We start from the raw sequence: 17021 nt of genomic DNA on the forward strand, positions 1-17021 counted from the left end.
GTAGTGGAGTGTGAAAGAGAGACAAGGAAATGCTCAGGAAATAGAACTTGCCCGGCAGTGGGTGTGGCTGGGAGGGGGAGAAATGCCAGCGTGGCAGGACTCCCAGATGCCCGGCTGGAGCGTTTGGGTGGCCCACGGCTGATTCCCCGTGCTAAGGGAGGCACAGAGATCTGTGGGGCGGTATGTTCTGCTTGGCATCTGTTGAGTTTGAGGTAACCACAAGCTAGGTAACTAAAAATGCTTACGAGGAACCTGGGGACATGGGTCCGAAGTGCAGAATCATCTAGACTGAAGATATGCATTTAATAATCATTTTCAAGACATTGGAGGAGTGGCGTAAGCCCAGCATACAGAGAAACTTCTACGTCCATGCTCTTTGTTGAGAAGCAGGTCAGTGGACAGTGCTGATGAATGTTGCGCATTTCTCGGGCACTGACTGTGTGCCAGGCACTATAGCAGGCACCTGCTGGCGAATGCTTTGACCTCATTTATTACAATCCTCCCGGCACCCTATGAGGCCCTGTCCAGTGTTATCCCCATTTCACTAGAAAACTGACTCGCCCAAGGCCACACAGCTAGAAAATGTCACAACTGAGATGGTAAATTCACCACGTGGATTCAGTCCAGACACTCTGACTCCCGATTCTGGGCTTTCTTTTAATCATTTCACTGAATAAACATCTCAGTTACTCAGTCTATGCATGGGTTTTATATACTTTTTTATTCCTGTAATTTACCCCCAAGAACAGGCAGTCCTTAAAGATAAGACTGGAATTAACTGCACTTTTCTCACGGACTTCAGTCCGCCGGGTCTGTCTCTGTTGCTGAAAAAGGCCCCGGCTTCGCCCCCACCTCCCACCGAGGACGCCAACACAGACAAGGGGCCGCTTTGGCTAATGCCGAGCTAACTCCTAACTCCCCTGCAAGGGACCTGCATTTCTGGTCAAGCAAGCAGCTGTCCCAAAAATTCGGCCTGGGGTACGGCTTGCGCAGTGAGAGTGGCAAATGCAAACCCTGCTCCGTCACTCCTCGTTAAAGCTTTCCCTCCACGTCTCCTTCCCTACCCCTCTGGCATCCTCACTGGCTGTGCCCACTCCCCTACCCCAACACAGACAAGTCAGCTGTGCAGAACCGCGCACGGTCCTAAACGCACCACCGAGGGGCAGGCTGTGCCTTTTCACCCCAACATTTGAATATGAAAATTTTCAGACATAAAATTGACGAAAGTTTGCAGGGAATACTCATATCTCTGGGATCTACAATTAACATTTTGGGTGTTTATCACATATCTATCCATTTAGCCAGCACTTTGTCCATTTTTATGCATTTCAAAGTAAGTTGTAGACATCTGCACACTTAGACCACGATACTTATCATGGTATCGTGCATATCATTAACTTGAATCCCAGGTTTGTTCTCAGTGATTTTTTTTTTTTTTTGGCTTTGAGGTAAAACAATGAAATGCACAAATCTTAGGTGTAATATGTTAGTATTCTTGCTACCGTAACAAATTACCACACACTTAATGGCATGAAATGGCACAGATTTATTCTCTTCGAAGTCCACAATCAGTCTGCCTGGGCCAAAGCCAAGTTGTCAGCAGGGCACGTTCCTTTGGAGGGGACAGTCCATCTCCTTGCCTTTTTCATCTTCTGGAGCATTCCTTGGCTCATGACCTCTTCCGCACACCATGCCAACCTCTTGCGTCCATAGTTACATCTCCTACTTCTCACTCTCACCTCCCTCCGCCTTCTTCTAAGCTCTGTGATTCCACGAGGCCCTCCTGGGTAAGACCCGATAACTCTCCATCTCAAGATCCTCTCAGCTTAATCACATCTGCAGAAGAGTCCCCTTCCACCATGGGAAGGGACATATTCACAGGTTCCATGCGGCAGAGCCATTATTGGGAGCCATTCTTCAGCTTACCACGGGCACCATTTAATGACTCTGTACAAACGCATACACTTGCGCGGCTCCGACTCCCGTCGAGACAAAGAGCACTGCGGTCACCCCCAGATAGCTCCCTCATGCCCCTCCCCAGTCAGTCCCCACGCTCACCCCCACCCCCAGCGACAGCCACTGTTCAGAACTTCCTATAAATGGAGGAATGCAGGCCTTCGCTCTGGAATCTGGCTTCTCTGACTTGGCACAATGTCACGGAGAGTCGTCCTTGCTGCCTGTGTTGGTATCAGCGTGTTCCTTCTTTTTGCTTAGTAATATTCCTTCATATGAAAACACTGCAATCAGCTCTCCTGATGGTGGACTCCGGCCTTTGTGCTTTTGAACCTGCTGCTAACATCGCTCCTTCGGACTGAAATAACCTCCTCACCCCAAGCATCTGTTCCCCTCACAATCAGTTGCACTTGTCAGACTCACAAGACCCAGTACAAAGTCCGCCCCTCTGGGAAGGCTTTTGAAAACCACTGCCCCACCCTCCTTCATGGCTGGCCATGACCCTCGCTTGCGCGCAGATCTGGCTCTCCCCACTCCGGTCCACACCCCCAGGGCAAAGCTTTTCGTGCCTGCATCTCCACAGCGAGGGCGGGATGGGGGGTAGAGGGGCACAGCTTTGGAGCCAGTGCCGGGGGCGTTGAGACCCTGGTTCTGGCATCTTCATCTGTAATGTGATGACCCTCAGAGGACCGTTGTGAGGAGTGAATAAAATATGTGAATCACTTAGCACAGTGCCTGGCACAGAGTCAGCGTCTGATACTTACCCCTTAATACCTGATTGTGGAATAAAGGGATGAGGGAACTTATTAAATAATGATGCAGTTGGCCCTTGGCCAGCAAAACCTGGGTCTCTTTGCATTCCGAGTGGAGTGAGAAATCTGCTTTGTTCTGAAAACTGACCTGAGCACTGAGGGCAGACAAGTAGCGACTCTCTGCTGGCTGCTCCGTGAGAAGAGCTGTTGGCTTCTATTCATAACTAATTTTGGTTACTGTTAGAGGACGTGGAAGTCCACTTCTCCTTGGAGGAAGGGCAGAATTTAGTCCAGTGTCTAAGAAGCTTTAACAGGCTGCCAAGGAAGAGAATAATGAGCTGCTTGTTTCTCCGGGGTATAGGTACCGTGTTCCCCTCTCAGCACAAAGACTTTGCTGCGCTCTGGGCTTGGGGTCATGACTTTCACTGTCAAACTGGCTCCAAGGTAGGTCTTGAGGTTTCTAAATTTTCTCATCCTCAGCTAATCTAGAGCCTAAAGAGGTTAACAATCCAGCAACAACTATGAAGAACATCCTGATATAAGTTCTTCCTGTCTTTGCCATTTAATATTTATCTTTTTTCAGAGTCATCTATTGATCAAGAACTTGGGCTTCTTGATCACAGTGTTTTTGTTGTAGACTTTTTGTTGCTTTTTTTCTGATGATAAAAGTACATAATACATGCCCATTGTAGAAAGTTGGAAACTATGTAAAAGTATAATAAGACAAAAATTATCCATAACTTCACACCCCAGAGATAACCATTGTTAATATTTTTGTACGATTCCTTCTAGTAGTGACAGATAGACAGATACATAGACACATAAATGTGTTATGCACATTTTTCCCAGAAATGGAAAACCACCAATAATTTCTTGATCCGCTAACCAGACCCGGCCTAGTTTTCTAGAGGCTCGACATGTGATCAAGATGGACTAAGGAGGAAGACATATTGAAGAAAACTCCTGGACCTGCCAACTGAGCAGGTCCCAAGATTCCAGTCTGGGCAAGTCATGTTGACTCTTCTGTCAATCCCAACATCCCAGCTGGCTCATTCTTCACTGGCTCATCTTTGCCACATAAGTGTTTGTAAACTTAGCTCAGCCCTCAGAGGCAGTGAAGGCAGCAAACGTATGCCCCTAATTGCACAGATGGTGAATTGCAACCGGAAGCCCAGGCACTGGTCTGGCCAATGTGGTGGGGAGGGCAGAGGTTCGAGTGTCATCTACCTGCTCCCATTTCCCCTTCCTCCTGGCTTCTTGTCAGGTCCTTCCATCTGAGCCTTAATTCCATGTGACCGTGACAGCCGGCTGTTTGGTTGGTACCTGTACTAGTTTGCTAGGGTTGCCAGAACAAAGTATCACAGACTGGGAGGCCTAAACAGCAAACATTAATTTCTCGCAGTCCTGGAGGCTGGAAGCCTGAGATCAAGGCATCTGCAGGACTGGTTCCCCCTGAGGTCTCTCTCCTTGGCTTGCAGGTGGCCATCTTCTCCCTGTGTCCTCACGTGGTTGTCCCTCTCTGGGTGTCTGTGTCCTAATTGCCTCTTCTTGTAAGAACACCAGTCATACTGCGTCAGGGCCCACCTTAATGACCTCATTTTAAATTAGTTACCTCTTTAAAGACCCTCTCTCCAAATACATTCTTAGGTACTTGGAGCAGGACTTTGACATATGAATTGTGGGGGGCACAATTCAGCCAGTGACAATGCCTCACTGGGTACTCATCCTCGATTCTTACCAGGTTGCTCCATTGCCATAAGCTAACAAGTGAAAATTTCAGTTCCTTAGAATCAATTATTTTAAAGATTAGAAATTTGAACTTAATGAGAATCTGCTATTTAACTTAAAAAAGCAAAGCATAACAAAATACCAATGACATTCTTCACAGACATAGAAAAAATAATCCTAAAATTTGTATAGAACCATAAAAGACCCCAAATAGCTGAACCAATCTTCAGCAAAAGGAACAAGGCTAGAGGCATCAAACTATGTGACTTCAAAATATACTGAAAGGCCTAGGAACCAAAACAGCGTGATACTGGCATAAAAACAGACACATAGACCAATGGAACACAATAGAACGCCCAGAAATAAATCCACACATTTATAGCTAACTCATTTTCAACAAAGGTGGCAAGAACACACAAGGGAGAAAGGGCAATCTCTTCAATAAATGGTGGTGGGGAAACTGGATATCCACAGGCAGAAGAAATTAAACCCCTATATCTCACCACACACAAAAATCAACTCAAAACAGATTAAAGACTTCAATGTAAAATGCAAAACTATGAAACTGCTAGAAGAAAATATAGAGAAAAAACCTCCATGACATTAGTCTGGGTAAGAATTTTTTTAGATAAGACCTCAAAATGACAGGCAACAAAAGCAAAAGTAGACAAATGGGGATCACATCAAACTAAAAATCTTCTGCACAGCAAAGGAAAGGAGCAACAGAGCAAAAAGGCAACCTAAAAAATGAGAGAAAATATTTGCAAGCTATACATCTGACAAGGGGTTAACATCCAAAATATAAAGGAACTCAAACAACTTAATAGCAAAAAATAAAAATATAAAATAAAAAAAAACAAATAACCCAATCAAAAAATAAGCAAAAGATCTGAATATATATTTCTCAAAAGAGACATACAAATGGCCAACAGGTGTATGAAAAATTGTTCAACTTCGCTGAACACCAGGGAAATACAAATTGGAACCATATGGGATATCACCTCATTTCTATTAGAATGGCCATTATCAAAAAGACAAGATAACAAATGCTGACAAAAGTATGGAGAAAAGGGTACCCTTACACACTGTTGATGAGATGGTAAATTAGTGCATCCATTATGGAAAACAGTATGGCAGTGCCTCAAAAAATTAAAAGTAGAACTACCATTTGATCTAGTAATCCCCTTATTGGGTATATACCCAAGGGAAATGAAATCAGTATGTCAAATAAACACCTGCACTCCCATGTTCACTGTGGCACTATTCAGCTCATAATAGTCAAAATATAGAATCAACCCAAGTGTCCATGAATGGATGAATGGGTAAAGAAAATGTGGTATATATCACAATGAAATACCATTCATCCATTAAAAAAGAATGAAATCCTGTCATTTTTGACTACAAGATAAACCTGGAGGACGTTATCTTAAGTGTAATAAGCTAGGCACAGAAATACAAATGCCACATGATCTCACTCATATGGGAAGTATTTTTAAAAAGCTGACCTCATAGAGGTAGAGGGTAGAATGGTGGTCACCTGCGGCTGTGGTTGTAGGGGTGAGGGGGAATGGGAACATGTTGGCCAAAGGGTACATAATTACAGTTAGGAGGAAAAAAAACGTTAAGAGATCTATTATATAGTGAGGTGACTATGGTTAATGATGATGCATTTTATTCTTGAAAAGTGTAAAGAGAGTGGATGTTATCTTCTCTTACCATAAAAATGATAACTACGCCAGGCATGCATTTGTTAGTTAATTAGACTTAACCATTCCACAACGTATAGGTACTTCAAAACATCATGTTGTACTAATGAAAACATACAATATTATCTGTCAATTTAAAAAAGAAGAAAAAGGGGAAAAAAAAATCAAAGCAGATTTCTCCAAGTACAATCGGAGTGCCTGTGTGTGCGTTCTCTACTGTCGAAGGGACTGCTCCATGAGTGGCTCTCTCAGTCCTGGGTATACTTTGGAGTCACCTGGGGAGCTGTTAAAAACCCACAAGCCAAAGCCCCCCCACCAACTAAATCAGAATCCAGAGGTGGGAGCCCAGGGCGACAATAGTTAGGAGCACTGTGCGGGTGGTTCCAGCGTGCAGCCAGGGGAAGAACAGCCCACACTGGGTCTGGTCCAGGGTGCGGAGTTCTCGCGAGGATCTGCACAACTCTGTTCAGTCACTGTCTCCTAGGCAGTGACATCCAGAGAGGGACTTCCAGGCTGTGGCTGCCTCCCTGGGAAACCAAAGCCCTAGAGAACAGGGGTGCAAAGAAGGCCCTCAGGACAGCAAGCAATCGACAGCTTTGCATGAGACCTGGGAGCACCGGGAGCTCACACCTCTGGGACAGGAAGACACTCTGAGTGCCCCGCGCTTGTGTTGGGTACAGACGGGGAAAACCAGGAAGGGCAGGGTTGTGGCCCACTCCCTGAGCAACAGAAAAACCCAGTGACCAGCAAAACTCAGGGAGATATTGGAGGTGCAGGAACCTACGTGGGAATCGCCAACCTAGTAACCAAGTGGCCCAGCCTAGCCAAGACCTTGTGTCTTTGGAAAGCGTCAGAGCCCCACGGCAGAGAGGTCTCTTCTACCCTGAGTGCTCACACATCTCCAGGGCCGCGAGGGCCTGTGAAAAACACCGGCTCGTTTGTCATCTTCTATGATTCTAAAGGCAGCTCTAATCATGTGCAAAGCAAAGGCGGCCTGCGAGACACTTGCATGCCTGCGCTGGGCAGTAGCAGTTCTCGTGCACTGTGAAGCCAAGGTCATCCCTCAGGGTACCTGGAGAAAGTCCAGCAGACCAGCTTGAGTGGGGAACCTGCTGGGCATCCGACCCAGCCAGGCGTTCCTTCACGTGCACCATCCAACTCCGGAGGCGAGGGGCTCCCCTGCTGGAGCCGCGCATCCGGAAGGGGCTCCAGTGCAGCCCCGGCAGCTGCGCGACCCCACAGCCCTGCCCACGAGAGTAGAATCAAACAGCTGCCTTCTGGAGCCAGGCGGCAGGCCCGCCATCCTCAGATAGCTTGAGCCCTCCCTGGCCCGTATCCTCAGGGTGCTGGAAAACCACTCGGGAACCGGCGGAGCAAGGGCTTGGCCCAGACACCTGCGCTGACGGGTGTTAGAAAACGCGGTTCTCCTCCAGGGAGCCTGGGTGAGGCTGGCCCAGGACGTGGCCCTGTGCTGGGGTCTTGCACGCATGATTAGAGGTTTGAGGGACAGTTGCCTCATCTGGAAAATGCCTTTCTCAGAGGGCTGTTGGGAAGGCGACATGGGATAACATACCTGGAGCATGTGACACAGATCTGTAGCGTGATCGGTCAGTCCGTGTCAGACACGGCAGCCGGCCTCATGCCCCGTGTGAGCTCCACAGGTACGACCAGGACGTCGTCTCAGGTTTCCCTTCTCTGTGGCATTAGAGCCTGCTCCGGGCGGGCAGGCTGCCCCTTCACCGAGATAAACTTCTCCCAGGGCTTCAGGGCTCATCAAACCCACGGCCCACGGGTGCCTCGGGCAGGACGAGGGCCTGCCTGCCAGGCCCGCCTCCCTCCCACGGGGACACGGCACAACCCTCGCCTCGGCCCCCTTTACCGAGGCTCACACAGGCTGGAACTTGCGAAGCCACAGCTGGCCAGCTCCCAGTAGGCAAGATCAGCCCGAGAGCGAGGGCGCGGCCGAGGAGCACGCACCAGCTCGCCGCGGCATCTCAGCACGTGCTCCGAGGCCAGCCCCTCCGGCCCGAGACCCTGACTCTGGGGCTGGTTCTGCAGGGCAGCCGCTTGCCTGGGCCTCATGAGTCCCTCTTCTTGTGCGGGGAATGCATGACAATATGGTTTTTCTTTTTCTTGCTATTTATAAAATCCCACAGCTTTTAGCAAAAAATAAATGATAGATAAGTCCCTGAGCTAGAGAAAGAGCCCCTGGGGTACAGTCCCAGTGGCAGCAGCCCTCCAGGCTCTTCTGCATTTTCATGGCGCCCGAGGGCTGCCCGCCAGCCCAGCCTCTGGGAGCTGGAACAGGATGCAAATGTCAACCAGCCCTTCAGTCTTGTTCCTCTAGTCCTCAACCTCCCTCCAGACCCCGGTGCAGTGTCACCACAGAGCGGCATTTGCTTTTAGAGAAATTGCCCCTTGCTAGCACTCATTCCTGCGGCTGATGGGGGCTTGTGTGTGTAAGAGGAAGGGGGCTAAAGAGCACATGGCAAGGGGGAGGAATCGGAGCCCAGAGCCAGGCATCGGAGACTCTGGCCTGTTAACCGTCACCTCTTTGCTGCTGCCACCTCTGTGCCTGGGTTCTCTCTTCCTGACACCTGCCAATACCTGCCCTGGTCCCTCTGCAACTCAACCCCAGCCCCTCATCCTATCAACCCGATGAAGTGAACCTGCTCCCTGCAGGGGCTGGCCTCCCCGCCCTCCACCCTGTCCCCCTGCCTTCCCCGCCCTGTCCCCCTGTCCCCCTGCACCCCCCCTCCCTGGCCATCTCAACCCAAGCCGGGACCAGCTGCATCACCTGCCGAGCCTAGTACAAAACGAAAGTGCGGGTCTCTTGTTCGAAAGTTAAGAGCCTGCAGACAGCGACAGCAGAGCGTCACACACCAAGTGCAGGGCCCTTCTGAGTGCGGGGCCCTGGGATGCGCGCAGCCGCACGGCCAGGAGCCAGGGCGCACTCGAGCCACTCCCAGCCACCCTTGGCCTAAGAGCTTTAGGAAATGGCAGCGCAGAAGGGCGCGGGAAAGAGCAGGCTAGCTCTCCTTAATGGAACTTCTCGACAATTGCTCCTCTGTGAGCATGGCAGCGGCAGGGGAAGAAATATGTGAAGCCCTCTTCTGCTCCCGTCTCTCTGCCCACAACCCTCAGGGTTCCACAATCCAACCCTTCCGTGCTGCCACGGACAGGCCAAAGAATTCGGTGACCTGAGATCCACCGCTGACACAAAGCTACGCTGTGGTCACAACACAAGTGACGTCGACTTTCAAAGGCAAGAGACACGAAGGGAGTAAGAGACGTGGAGTTTGGTGAGGAGTGGTGAGGTGGCCACAAGGTGGCACAGGATGACAACCACAGGGGCTCCATTTCCACTGTATAAAGACTCTTCCCTCCAGTCCAGAGTTGATGGCATCCTTAGAGATCACCCCGAACCCGTCCTGTGGCTGTCTTAATGGTAACCTGGTTGAAACCGCACCACCCCGCATGTTTTTTCTTAAAATGCCACAGGAAAATGAAAAGAAAACTTTTCTGATGTGTGGGAACCTAACACCTCTTCCATCCTCCTCATCCACATCCTCTCTCCGAAAACAGAGAATGAGCACCCACCGTGCGCTTGCTGTGTTGGTCTCTGTGCATCTGCATAAATTAAGATAGAGCCCGCCCTCAAGCAAGCAGTGGAGGAGACAGGCTTGTGAACGGCGGTTACAAAGCCGCACGCACAAGTGCCCTGGAACTAGCGAGGCCGAGACAGCCCCATGGGGCATGTGGGGGGCTGAAGGAGCGGCCTTCAGTGCCCAGCCCTGACCACTGCGGTGCGGCGCCCACTGGCCACGACCCCTCGCCCACAGTGGCGCTCGCAGTCCGCGCGGTAGCGTGCGCTGCGCATTGGCGACGGGGCCGTCTTGCTCTTGTGTGACGAGGAAAGCTTGAAAGCACTGAAAGCTTGTTTTACTTTACAGGCAGCTTCACTCGTCATGTAAATCAGAATAGGTCACATGTACATATATGTTTTCATTATGTTATGTTTAAATGTTCACAGTTTTATTTCGATAAATGAAAAATTGGAAAAGTCAGATCACGGCTGTCGGCTAAGGTCTCTGTGTGCGTCCATCTGTGGCTGTCGGCTACAGTCGCCGCTGGTACTGAAGTGGTTAAAGGAAGAGCCCGTTCAGTGGACAGGGGCAGGCAAAGGCCAGGTGGCCCAGGCTCTGTCTCCCGTGGGGGTTGGGGTGTGGGGTGTACTGGGATGAAAGGAAGACTGGGGCTGGACTGCGGGAGCGTTCCGACGCCACGCCGAACAGTTTGTGTTTTGTCCAGCAGGCAACGCAAGCCCACCCGAGGGGGCAGGGGAGGGGGCAGACGTGTGTTCCAGCAAAGGCAGGGAGGGTGCATTGGAGGGGCTCAGGAGGACAGTCGGGGAGCCGGGAGTTTTGCAGTTTCCAGGTCGAATCGCGAGGGTCTCACGTAGACCGGAGGTTCCCGACGCCAGAGCAACGTGGCCGCCCAGGAAGCGTCTGGCGATGTCTGGAGACACGTTTGGTCGTCACAACGGGGCAGAGGCTTGAATGGGTCAAGGCTGGGGACGCTGCCAAATGTCCTACACCGCGCAGGGCAGCCCCGTAAAGAAGCATCATCGGGCTCAAAGTATCGATGGTGCTGAGGCTGAAAACGCTGACACAGGCAATGGCAATAAAGACCGAGCTGGGGAGACACCCAGAGCTATTTAGGAATTGGACGCCGCCGATCGATGCCGGCGAGAGGCTAGTCGCGGTGCCCTGAAGGACACTGCAGTCGTCGTCATTCTTCTGGGCTGGTCTCTCGCCAGCGGTGTCTGTGATGGAGGCTGGAGTGACGGGGGCAGGAGGCGTCACCCGGTGAGCGGGCAGGTGCGAGCCTGGGGCTGCTGCAACACCAGCTGGCTCTGGAAGCTTCCACTCCAGGAAGACCAACAACTCGCCCACAGGCGGCGGGGAAAGGCACACTGGGAAAGGAAAATCAGAGCTTTAAAAGGAGAGGGGGGAATGAGAAGCCTTTGCAGGAGCCCGTTGTGTCTTGGCTGTGGCTCAGACAGACGTGGACTAACTAGAAGGATCCACCACCTCCCAGAGCAGGGCAAGGAGAAAGGTCTGGGAGCTGGTACACGCTCGCCACATGGCAGGGCTCTCGGTGTCTGTCCTCCGTGTTTCCCGCCCTCACATCCGCCCTCCACCCCCGACTCCTAGCCGGAGTAGCTGCAGTCACCACCGTCACCACAGCTAACAGTCATTGAGTGGTTTCAGTGTGTCGAAAAAACTGGTTTGCTGCTTTATATACCTCTTATCTCATTCGATCTTCTCAACAATTTTATCTCACCCTTATCACCTCTTATCGTGCCCATTTTACAGGTGAGAAAACTGAGATTTTAAAAGCCCACTGCTTCGCCCACATCATACATCGAAAAGAGGCAGAAGGTCAAATCCAGACCTTCTGACTCTATACCCCAAGCCAGGAACCGCTCTGCTGTATTTCCTCCCCAAATCGTGTTCAGTGGAGCACACAGGCAGTTCCTGTCACGGGGCTTTATCAGATCCTACGTGCTGCCCACTGTGCACTTGGAATGTCACGGTCACCAAGATGGCATAACCCTGCACCCCGCAGGGCCGCACGCCTACCAACCCACGTTCTTTATGGCAAAGATTAGCAACAGATTTCAACTTTTGTTTCCTGATTTTCTGGTCTCTTGGTATTTTTTTTCTTTGTATTAACAACCCGTTGCACAGAGTATGAGGGAGCTACGACTAAGAGCTCCAGGGCAGGAGGAATTCCGCCCTCGTCCTTCTGTGCCTTGGGCTCCAGCATCAAAGACTGGAAGTGGGAACAGCCACGCCGGCCGTGCTCACACGCCGTGGCACCCTCACTCGGCGGCTGGCCGCCCTCTGTGCAAAGCTCTGCCGAAAAGCTCGCAGCCGCCTCAGCACCTCCCTGACGTCTCACCTCTCACGTGCCCTCGCTCAGCAAGTCCTCCCGGCTCCCTTCCAAGCGTACCCAGAATCTGGCCACTTCCCCCATTTCCGCCCCACGACCTGACGCTCTGCAGCCACTCGCCCACCTGGACTGTCACAGCACCTCTGGCTGGCTTCCGCTGTCTCGCCTTCACTCTGCCGCCCGCCGTCTGCAGCAGCCCGCCCCGGCGCCCCTGCCGAGGGTCAGGTCAGTGCCCGTCTCGGCACGAGCACGACAGAGGCTCAGGCACCCATCTGGCTCAGGGCAAAAGTCAGAGACCCCATGACATCCAGGTGACCTGGTTCCTGTCATTCTCTGAAACTATCTCCCTCCACCCGCCCCTGTTGACAGTGGTCTCACCCCACATCGGGGACTTGGCACACCCTGCTCCTTCTGCCTGAAATGCTCTCCCTGAGGTGTCCCCCATGGCTCACTCCTTCTCCCCCCTGGTCTTTACTCAAACAACGTCTTTTCCGTGAGGTCCCCACCACACTTCTAACGCCACCGCTTTCCCCTCCGGAGCACACTGTGTCAGGCGACTTGTGCTGCCACCACCTGCAGGACACCTTCATGAACACTTGGTGCCACATCACGGCACCTCTGCTGGGGGGTGCAAGACCACCCCCACATTAGGGGCTTCACTGGGACTCACTGGACCAACCGGACAGTCACAGCCGCAGTCAGGAGCCTGGGCAGTGCGTCTGCCGGGGAAGTAGGAAGTCGGAACCCGGGGTAGGTGGGGGCTGGTGGCACCTTCTACCCACCACAACTACCAAGCCCCTGGGCTCCTGAAAGAAAAGCAGGTGTTCATAACCACGCTGTTTGTACAAGCAGACATCGCAGGCTGGGCAGCGGGGACAATATCCCAAAAGTCTCTTGATGCCAGCCCAGGGCCAGCCCGGAGGCTGTCCGGGTGATAGGTCTGCTACAGTAACTCGCAGGTCTGCTTGTTTGCTACAGTTCCCTGCCTGTCTCTCCTCGACAAAATGCGAGCGCTACGGGTTGCTTTGTTTGTTTGCCGCTGTATCTAAGCCCCTGCAAGGCCTGGCGTGGAATGCGTGCTCTATAAATATTTGCTGAGTGAATTAATGTCAAGAATAAGCGCTCCAGCCCACGGTGGAAACAGGGCTGGCACTTGGAGACGTCCTCACACATCAGGGTGGGTCGCCCCAACCCACCTGGACCTTGCCGGGGCCCCTCCTGAGCAGTGGCCCTGCTTTTGGAAAATGGTAGAATTTTCTTTTTTGTGACCAAGTCTTCCCTAATCAGGGACAGGACCTATGATGTTGGCTTCATTGGTATAAAGGTCTGATCCAGTGACTTGCCTGGCCCACCTCCAGCAGGCCCTGTGCGGCGCCTTCTTCCTTGCGGTTTTGTGGAAATGACCCTGCTCTGTAGACTAACTCAGAGTATCCCTGTTGGGTTGTGACTTGCTGAAAACAAAACATCAGAATCTCTGGCCTCCCAGCCCTAAGACACTGAATCCCTCTTCACACATCAGCCGCCCCTCCCCGAGGCTTCCCGTCCTCTGCAGTCATCCACGGGGGCATCGTGTCTGTCCCTTTAAGGAATGCAGGTGGCCAGGAACCTCAAGGACTGGACCTTCACCCAAGTGTTATCTCTAACTGCCACCAAATCATTAACCCCAAGAAGGGAGGAGGACCGTGTCCAGAAATCAAGGTCACTTACGATAGGGAGCGGCAGTGCCAGACACGGAGCACCGTGAGCCGGGGAGGAGAGAGACAGCAAGGCAGCAGAGAGCATTCCGGAATCTGACATCTGAGTCTCCCCACCACGTGCACAAGCATGAGGCAAACACAGTGGACTTATCCCTTGTTCCGGCTTTTCTGCCCAAGGACTCCGCTCGGGACCCTCTTACAGGTGTCTCCGCCTGGTCTCCCCTGCGTTCCTGCAAGTCCCCTTCCACAGACGTGCCCGAGCCTCCCCACGCCAGCCCCCGCCTCCCAGGCGTCTCTGGGCTCCACGCCCTCAGCACAGGGACACAGACCCCACTGCCCAGGAGCCCCCGGAGCACCCGCCTCCCCTCAGCCCCTGCCAGGGACCCTCTTCCTCCCCGCCCTTCATGGGCCCCAGGACCCCATGCACTCCCAGAGCACAGGACCCGGAATTCTCGGGCGCAGGCCGGGCTCTCTGCAGCGAGGCGCGTGAGGAAGGCGTGCTGGGTTGTGCAGTGGCCCCCAAATTCATGTGCTCCTCAGAACCCCAGAATGCGGCCTTATTTGGATATGGTGTCACTGCAGATGAGTGAGGTCAGAGGAGGTCGCCGCCCGTGCGTGCTCGAGTAGGGTGGGCACACGAGGGGGGAGCTGGAGTGACGCATCCACAAGCCGGGAAACCAAGGCATGCCAAGGACTTTCAGCAACAGCAGAAGCTGCAGGAAGCAAGGAAGGCTCCTCCCCTCCAGGCTCCAGAGGGACTCGGCCCCGCCAACACCTTGATTTCGGACTCTGACTTGCAGAGCCGCGTGCCACACTGTCCATTCCCATTGCTTGGAGCCCCTGGTTCTCGGCAGGCTGTCGCAGCAGCCCGGGGAGGCTGTGCGGGGAAGGGGGGAGAGAGCCCCAGGACTGGGGGTGCAGTCCTGAGGGGAGTCTCCTTCCAGGGCCCTGCAGATCAGCTCCTCGGTGTCCCTCCTGCTGCACTCACTCTGCCCTGCGTGGTAGCAGTCACCTCTCTGTGCAGGTTTTATGTTCTCCTTCAAATAAAACCACGGATTCTCACCTGCTTGCTGCAGAGCTCCTCCCTGCACTCACCACCTCACCCCCCCAGGTGTGAGACCCGGTGGCTCCAGTCCCACAGCTGTGACTACCCCGGGGTGAGCACCTGCCGCCCCTCAGCCCGTGTCTCAGGCCTCCCTTCCGCTCACCTGTGGACGTCCGTGGCAGGTTTACCTCCGGGCACCCCTGCCGCCCAGGCCTCTCTCTTATCTTGTGCGTATGTCTGTGCGTTCCCACCCCCGTCCCCACCAGGTAGCCATCCTATTGTGTTCCATGCACATCCCTTTACGTGTGTCTGTTCTTGAAAACGTGCCGGGGCTTCGTGAGCACGTGTTTTCATTTGTGCAGCGACACGGCGCTCCAGCGCCCACACTGCTGCTTCCCGCCATCGTAAGGGCCACTGGCGGGAGTTGCCGTGTGGACGTCCATGCCTCTGCGCCTGTCCCGGCCCGCGGGACCTTCTGTTACTCGCGGGGGCGAGGGGGACCGTGCCTGAAAGAGATGGGCGAGAGAAAGAAACGAGACCAAGCAAATGGTTGTCAAGGTCTACTTTACTTGGATTTTTAGTAGGTTTTATATACAGAAAACAAGGAAGTAGAAACAGAAAAATAGAGTGGGGGGATGATGAGGCTTGGGTGTGGGCTAATCAGCCCCAGTCAGCATCTCAATGGCACCGAAAGTTGTTTGTGATGGATCACTCAACCCCAACCTGGCAGGGGGTCGGGAACAATTGCAGGTAGCATGTCCTGGAGCAAGCACGTCATGGAATGCATTCTTCTCGGAACTATAGCTGGGGGGCTGGGTGCTATTTTCATTTTAGGCTATTTTCCTTGCGTAGGACAAGTCAGGACAAGTCGTTGGAATGTGGAGGGTCTTAGTCTCCAACATGCGCCCACCTGCTGCACAGCACCCCACAGTGCGCGCTGGCCGCTTCCCTAGCGACAACGGCCTGGCGACCACCAGCTCCCATCTCCACGGCGACGCATGTCCGTGTCCGCCTCTGGGCCCACGGGAAGAAGCAGAATTGCTGAGTCTGTCGTCCCTAATATCTAGAATACCGTGTCACTGTTTTTCAAACGGCTTTATTGAGACATTACCCACACACCTCACGCTTCACCCATTTAAAGTGTGCAGTTCAGTGGACTTCAGTATATTCACGGATAGGTGCAACCATCACCAATTTGAGGGCGTTTTCATCACCTCAAAAAGAAACCCCGTGTCTGTCAGCTCTCACCCTCCCTCCATCCCACCCCAGCCCTGAGCAAGCACAACGCGCTTCTCATCTACGCTGTACATGTACCCATTCTGCACATTTCGTATAGATGAACCATATAAAATCTGATCCTTTGTGATTTGCTTCTTCCATTTAGCACAAGGGCTTTAAGGTTACACCCATGTTGTAGCATTTATTGGCACTTCATCCCTCTTTATGACTGAATAATATGGCATTGTATGGATAGACCACATTTTGTGTGTCTGTTTATGAGATGGTAGACATTGGAGTTGGTTCCACCTTTTGGCTGTTGTGAATAATGCTGCTATAAACATGGGTACACAAGTTCCTGTGTGAACATATGTTTTCGTTTCTCCTGGGTCTCTACCTGGGAGGGGAACAGCTGCGTTATATGGCAACTCTATGAGATGTCATTTGAGGATCTGCCAGTTTTTCAAAGCGGCCGCATCGTTTGACCGTGCGCTGTGAATGAGGGTTCCGATTTCTGCACATCCTGGCAACACTAGCTACTATCTCACTTTTGTATTCTAGCCATCCCAGCGGATGAGAAGTGATATCGCATTATGGTCTGATTTGCATTTCGCTGATGACTAATGGTGTTGGATACCTTTCTTGTGCTTATTGGCCGTTTGTATGTCTTCCAGGGAAGAATGTCTCTTCAGATTCTTTGCTCGTGTGTTAATCGGGTTGTCTTTTTATGTTTTTTGTTTGTTTGTTTTTGAGACAGAGTCTCACTCTGTTGCCCAGGCTAGAGTGCCGTGGCGTCAGCCTAGCTCACAGCAACCTCAAACTCCGGGGCTCAAGCAATCCTCCTGCCTCAGCCTCCCAAGTAGCTGGGACTACAGGCATGCACCACCATGCCTGGCTAATTTTTTCTATATATTTTTAGTTGGCCAATTAATTTATTTCTATATTTAGTCGAGACAGGATCTCG

This window comes from Microcebus murinus, chromosome 9 (genome assembly GCF_040939455.1).
Source record: "Microcebus murinus isolate Inina chromosome 9, M.murinus_Inina_mat1.0, whole genome shotgun sequence".
NCBI lineage: Eukaryota > Metazoa > Chordata > Mammalia > Primates > Cheirogaleidae > Microcebus > Microcebus murinus.